This window comes from Lissotriton vulgaris, chromosome 11 (genome assembly GCF_964263255.1).
Source record: "Lissotriton vulgaris chromosome 11, aLisVul1.2, whole genome shotgun sequence".
NCBI lineage: Eukaryota > Metazoa > Chordata > Amphibia > Caudata > Salamandridae > Lissotriton > Lissotriton vulgaris.
The window spans coordinates 14,733,583-14,740,911 of NC_141699.1; positions in this window are offsets into that span (position 1 = coordinate 14,733,583).

Genomic DNA, 7,329 nt, shown 5'->3' on the forward strand with positions numbered 1-7,329 from the left:
GTTCTGGGGCACGTCGGTCACCCTGGGACGACGCTACGGGTTGTTTAGGCCTCAAGTGGGCAAAGAAGGCCCTGGGCTCTCCAGGCACTGACACGAACGTGACATCCCGCAGCGCTTCCCCACCGACCTTAACACACCCGGGTGTGAGCTACCGACCTCTGTGCACGAGTTGCACGACTGAGGGAACCTATTTACACCCATGCATTGCATCACAATACACAGATGCCAGGCAGTGCCTGACGTGTGCCTGACCCCTAACACAGTGACCGAGGCACTGTTGCAGAATCTCACATCCCCGTATAAAATATTCACGTGAAAAAGCAAGCAGGCTGTGGCTTGCTCAACCGACTGCTAAACCGGAGCCCCCTAAAGATGAATGGTTATTTCCCATTGTTCCATGGGGGGCAGGCGCGGGGGCACTCGAGGCAGAGAGCTCCGTGCAGGGGGAGAGCCCGTGGCGAGAGCGTGGAGCTGTGTAATAGACACCGCTTAAGATGCCTTCACCAAGTCCGGGCGGGAGGGGAGGCCGAAGGCCAGAGCACCACACGCCTCGCTCTGATGAGGCATTGGTACTTTTCCGGGACACCTGTTGTTATGGACGTCAAACCAGTTCTGGGAAAAAAAGTTTCACCAGCAGAGGAAAAAAAATGCATTCTCAGGCCCCAGGACCCCTGGCGCTTCGTACCCCCCACGGACTGCGCAGCGGGTTTTCTGTGAAATGACACGCTCAGTGTCTGTCTGTCTGTCGGTCTTTCGGTATCCCTCAATTTGTAAGACATGCTTTAAGAGAGGCCTGGCGAGACCAATGGAATGACAGCAAGGGCCTCGAGGCGACTGCGAGAGAGAAGGGTGGGGTGGGGGACAGAGTGAGGGCGGCAAGAGCAGGCGGGTGGCTCGCACCCCAACAACTATTTATAGGAAAACCTCTGTAGTTACGGTTGAATCAGAGTCCCGGCTCCCGGCTCCCGGCTCCCGGCTCGCCTTACCTGAGCCGCCACACCACTCCTCTCCGCACGTCGCCGCTCATCACCGCTCCTCCCCGCCTGTCGTCATCACGCAGGTGTAGGTCCCGGTCAGCGCTACGTCGCGGCCGGCGCTAGTTTTTGGGGATTACTTTGATTGTAAATTTAATTTTTTTAATTTACGCTTTATTTTTATTTTAAGTCGCCTATGTCCATCTGCACACCCTGAGGATTCCAACAATGTATTGGGTGTGTGGATTGGCGCTGTAGTTCCCGAGTTTACCTTGCCTAAAGGTGCAAGTTCTCTCTTTATAATAGTAGTATAGATATATATATATATATATATAAGGTACGTGTAGTTCCCAGTACAGCGCAACGCAGCGCAGTCAGCCACACCGCTAGTCAGGAACAGGCAAGACCCAAACGTGGTGCAAATGAATTTATTTAGTTCTCAGCCCAGCACCAATCCGCCATGACGCGTTTCGGCTAGAGATAGCCTTGATCACATGACAAACGTCACGGGGGATGACCACCCCTTTTAAAGTGCAATACAAGTCATCACATGTGATAGAAAGCGAAGGTCTGCAGGACAGGAGGTGCGTAGTGCAGGATACTTTGTGCAGCGAGGAAGAAGCGGGACATTTGCCAACCCACAGGGGTTTTGAATTGACTCATACTGTGCATCGCACCAACTAGCACTACAGAGACCAGCAGGCAGTGCGCCTACCACGCCCACTGGGGCAGGCCTCGAGAATGTATATCAGGTGCTTTCAAGTTGGGCGAGTGCAAGAGACTAAGCCTGTGAAGAAGTGCTCATGAGAAGCACGAAACGCGTCGGCTCTTTTATTGTTCATGGTGAGAAGCCCAAGCAACCTTGCTGCAGCCTGTGCTAATAAACGCGAAGTTTACCTACCTGTGTGAGGATTCCTTGAGGGGACAACTCTCTTCGTGTGTTATATATATATACATATATATACATATATATATATATATATATATATATATATATATATATATACATATATATATATACATATATATATATATATATATATACATATATATATATATATATATATATATATATATATATATATATATATATATATATATATATATATATATATATATATATATATATATATATATATATATATATATATATATATATCTATTCGGCTCCAATCATCCTCCAGGACTCCGCCTGTACAGATACGCGGCACTCACGGGGATGGTTTTTCAAGAGTTTTATTTAAAAAACGTCTAGCACATCAAATATGTATATATAGCATCTTTTGAGTCTTCCTTGAAGCATTGATAGAATTCAGCAGTCAATGCTGTGTCAGTCTACAATGTCAATATAAAGAAGAAGTGTGGCTCAGTGGTTAGAGGCGGCAGACCCGGATGCTGGGATCGACCGTGGACCAGGGTTCGATTCCCCGCCTCAGCGGGTCTCGGACTCAAAATTCCACAGCCTCGACAATTCTCGCTCCGGTGCCTACTCGACTCACGGGGTCTCACTCTGCAACTCTGGGCAATAGCTTGCTTAATCTCCACAACGGCCCCTCGCGGCGGCATGCCTGGCTTTCACCTTGTGGACACCCTGCCGGGGCCTCTCACAGGGGAATACCAGGACGGGTTCCCTAAGCAAGCGCCAGGATGCCCTTTGGGTGACAGGTTGCGCTATATAAGTACACCTACATTTACATTTACATTTACATAAACAAGTGTTGAAATCCCCTGAAAAATGCAACTAAATCTTCATGTCCTTGTCTAAAGGTTAAACGGCCAGCTTAGAATTGTTTTTATAAACTGATCCCAATTAGAGAGCCATGGGATATGATGAGTTGCCCAAAACAGGTTCACATTTATTGAGGCTTTGCATCGCCCTTGCATCACGCAAGGGGGTGCACAGCTGACAAAAAACCTTAATTGATATTTATCGAGCCATGCAAGTCAACCTTTCGTGGGAGTTCGTGGGTTGGTAAATGCAGAGTAACGCAAGGCAGCACAAATCACTGCCTAGTGCTACTCTGCTGAAAGGGAGGCGTTCCGTGGGCGGAGTGTGGGTGTTCCTTCGCATCCACCTATGGGTTTTGATGCGTTGCCACATTTAGTGGTAGACTTGGGAAGCATCAAAATCCTACGACTCCCCAGGGGTGGCGTAACGAGGAAAAATATGTTTATTTCTCCTCTTTTTCCTCTTTCTACATGTGCTGCATTCCACAGCACATATAGAAAGAGGAAAATGCCTCAGGGGATTTTTTTTGTGCAGGAAGGTGCCCATTCCAGCACAAAAACAATCCTGCCTGCATCGCAGGCGTCCTTGCACCATAGTGCAAGGGTGCCTGCATTGGTGCTAGGCAGTCAAAAGTGCGCCAGGGCAAGGAGGGGACATGGACCTGCTGCACAATGCTATGTGTGACACATTCCTGCCCTTTCACACAGTGCGTGCGTACAGAATGGTTTTGGGTCCAAAAACCTGACCAGCCTGGACCTCAACAACTGCGAAAACAGAAAAACATTTGGCTAGCCAGACTGCTTTGAATTACAATTAGAACCCACACAGCCAATGAGTGCTGCGTGGCCAGGCCATTTGTTTAGCAAAACATTTATTTTTAGTTCAAAATCAAGTCTTCAAAGTTCATAAAAACATGACATCAAAGGAAAACACACCGTCAAGAACAGTCAAGTCAAAAACAAAAACAAACAATTGTGTGCACCATGAATACAAAATATACAGACATGAATACTGAATCTTCAAACATTAACAAGACACCAAAAAGCAACTTAGAATCCCATACATACAATCCAAATCAATTGTAAATAAAGAACATATAACATGAAAAGGCAAAGCAAGACCAGTCCTTTAGCTACAATACCGGTGAACAGGCGGAAATCAAGGTGGAAAACAACTGCCTGCCTGTCCACAAGACCTGTGACTAAGTATTCTGTCTGGTTGCACACAAGGGCCCACATCAGTGGGGTAAATTGATCCCAAGTTGCACACTTCCTTCTTGTCACAGGCTTTCACACAGTGCAGCACAGCAATATGGCTTGCGGTGTTGCGTTGGGTGTATTCTTGTTAAATCTGGCCCTTAATGTGCCTCATGTTCAGTGAGAACGAATGGTGGCTCCTCTGGACTCTGGAAGTATCTGCCATGAAGCTGTGGGCTCTGGCTAAGAAGTGTGCATGGCACTGTGCAGTAAAGTTTCGAAACTCGCTTGGTTCACTAGAAAACCTGTCAGGTGGTATTAAAACGAGCTGCTCCCATCGTCCTTTGCACCTCTACCCTTACTGGGCAAGAAACTCCTCTCATTATTACCCCTGTCCGGCGCATACTCCTGCGTTGCGTAATTCCCTACCTAAACTGTCAGTGTTTATTTTAATCCGTAAAAGCAAAAACGCCCGCCTTTGTCAAATATTTTCTAATAAATTTTTAGTTTTCTAAAGGGCTTTTGCCATCACATAAAACGGATTGTCGGCAGACTCCATTTTGAATGATATTTGTAGACTGGCAAACAGCCAAGTTTGTGAAATTTCAGGAAAACCCCAAGAATACAACCAGACATGCAGCTGTTCCACCCTGGATACACATTCATACTATCTCAGTGAGGAAACTGTGGAAAAATGGGGTAAAGGGTAAGGCACTGGATTGGAAGTCCCTCAGCTGACCCGGAAGTGTAACATCCAACAATAACCAGACTAAGGCCCTAAACCAGGCCAACAACGAAGCCTGGCCCCTTTGAAACTTAAACATAACCCTAAATCCCTTGAAGCCGCTGTCCCACCGCTGCTGTGATCCTGACATGTCTTTATTGTTTCTTGACTCCTGATATTCCTGACACCCACCTCAAGGTGGCCTTCTATGGGCATTCCGCATCTTGGAGTCCCATGAGTTGCTGGTAGTAAGTGGCGGTTGGTTAGGTCAGAAACGGATGGGTCGTAGAGCCAGGTGAGGCTCCTCCACTGAGGCATTGGAGCATTGCCCACTGCTCTAAGAACAGAGCAAAGTAAACATTAAATGATAACAGAAGATTATTATCATTGGGTGGAGAACATGCCCAGCTTCCCAGTCCCTCGCTGAGACCAATCACAATGCTGCTATAAGGCAGCTTCGTGATTGGATGGGAGAGACTGGGGGCCTGGGTGCTTCCGTTCCAGAGAAGAGGACGGAGGGGAGGTGGTAGCGTTTGCAGGTAAGTCTTTTGTAAAAAAAAAATCTCCTCCCCCCACCGTCCACTACCAGACACCACTGGGTATAGCCACAAAGTCATAACAACAACAGGTCAATAGGAGGGTCCCTGGGGAAATAATTTATCGACCAAGCACAGATACGTCCCCCAAAGAAAGACAGTCTGAACAACAAAAAGTAACTGTGGGTCTAGACAACATAATCCATGACACAGTGTCTGTGGTGTAGCTCTATTCTAAATTAAATTATACAATATACCAAAACGTGAATTAAGCACAATCGGATACTCCCATGTTCTGAAAAGTACCCATCAGTTAACGTCTGCTGCTTTCTTCAGGACCATATCTCGCTACTGCTTAGGAACCAAAGCGTCCCTCTGTACCACCTCCCCAAGTCGGCACAGAGAGATGCTCGGAGTACCGACGGTTAGAGCGGTGCTCTATCCTACCTGAGCTGCAGCCAGGTGAGGCGTAGCATTCTCCTCCTACCTATAGGTTTATACCTAGGAGGATTCATATTTACTGAAGGACGTCCAGGTGACACTTGTAAATACGTAAAGTATAAAATATATTTTATTTTTTGGTTCATAAGCAGTAGCGAGATATGGTCCTGAAGAAAGCAGCGGACACCATTATGGGTCCATTAACTGCAGAAACATGTTGACCTGATATGAATATATATAGTAGCTATTTGTTAAACCTACTATTTTTTCCGCACTGCTTTTTTAAGTATTGGAAACACGTGAGGAACCTAATAAATAATCTTCCCTCCCGGTTCTCCAATTTTAGAATTTGCATTTAGTCACACACTATTATTTTCACTCACACTTTTTTACGCACTGCTTTGTAGTAATCAGTCCATGGTCACCTTCCTGAAAACAATCCACACACGGGGGCTCACACTTTCTATATCACAAGTGGCTGCAAGAATACTCTCCTTGGCGTGAGGAGGCCCAGATGATGACAAGGGCGGTACCGGACGTTAACTGATGGGTACTTTTCAGAATATGGGAGTATCCGATTGTGCTTAACTCACGTTTTGGTATATTGTATAATTTAATTTAGAATAGAGCTACACCACAGACACTGTGTCATGGATTGTGTTGTCTAGACCCACAGTTACTTTTTGTTGTTCATATAGCCACAAAGTGACAGGATAGGGGCTGCGATGAAAAATTCGGATGACATGAAGTGGACTTTTCAAACATGCTTTTTTATTGGCTCGTCTCACATGTAGGCCATTAGAGCCAAGTTAGCCCCCTGGCTCAGCTCTGGTCGGTCTCTGCCCATGAACTCTCTGGCTTGCCCATCTCTAGCGGGTGTTACACAGGCGCACAATGCCCATAGGACTGTAAAGGCCTCAGCCCCACACCACCACCGTCATGTGTGTCAGCCGGGATGAGACAGCTTCCCGGGCACACACACAGCTACACCTGAGTACTTCACAGGTCTTTAAAAGACCATTTGCTTGTTATAAAGGCTTTGTTGTTCTTTCACCTCTTCTTAGAGCCCCAGCATCTCCACTCAGACTATTGCTGGAAGAATTAGCCCCCCGCCCTGAAATTTTTAGTAGCACCCCCGAAATTTGGCTCTTCATGAGTCTCTGATGTTAAGTTTTTGTCTGTATGTTTGCATGCACTAAAGGAAAGCCATACGTATTGACATTGCCAATGCTTGCTTTCTACAGTGACTGCTGCGATGGGTTTCACGGCAGCACAATCACAGATGGAAGTTCTGTGCCCGTCCCATCGAACAGACTCCCTGGCAGCCCGCGCGCTGTGATAACACAACAGTTTGTACAGGAAATGGTTTCACTGCGGCCTTTTGCTCAGAACTGAAAGAGACGGCGCGTTAAGTGAGCCCTGACCGTGAAATATGGAAAAATCAAAAATAACACGGGGGAAAGAACTAAGCAGATGGTCTGCGAGATTAACGCGAATCTGTTTTTTCCATCTCGCAGAGCAAAATTGCTTACAGCGGCCGGTGTGTGATGGCGCTGAGAGGTGAGGAGAGCGCCGCGCGCCGGGTGCAAATGAGAAAAGGGCCACTTGAGCAGATCACATTTACTGGCCTTCTGCGGGTGCGACTCCACATGAGACAACTCATCGGAGGTGGAAAAGTAGTAATCACTTGACCTACCTACCGCGAGCACGCCTGTGTACAACTCCTACA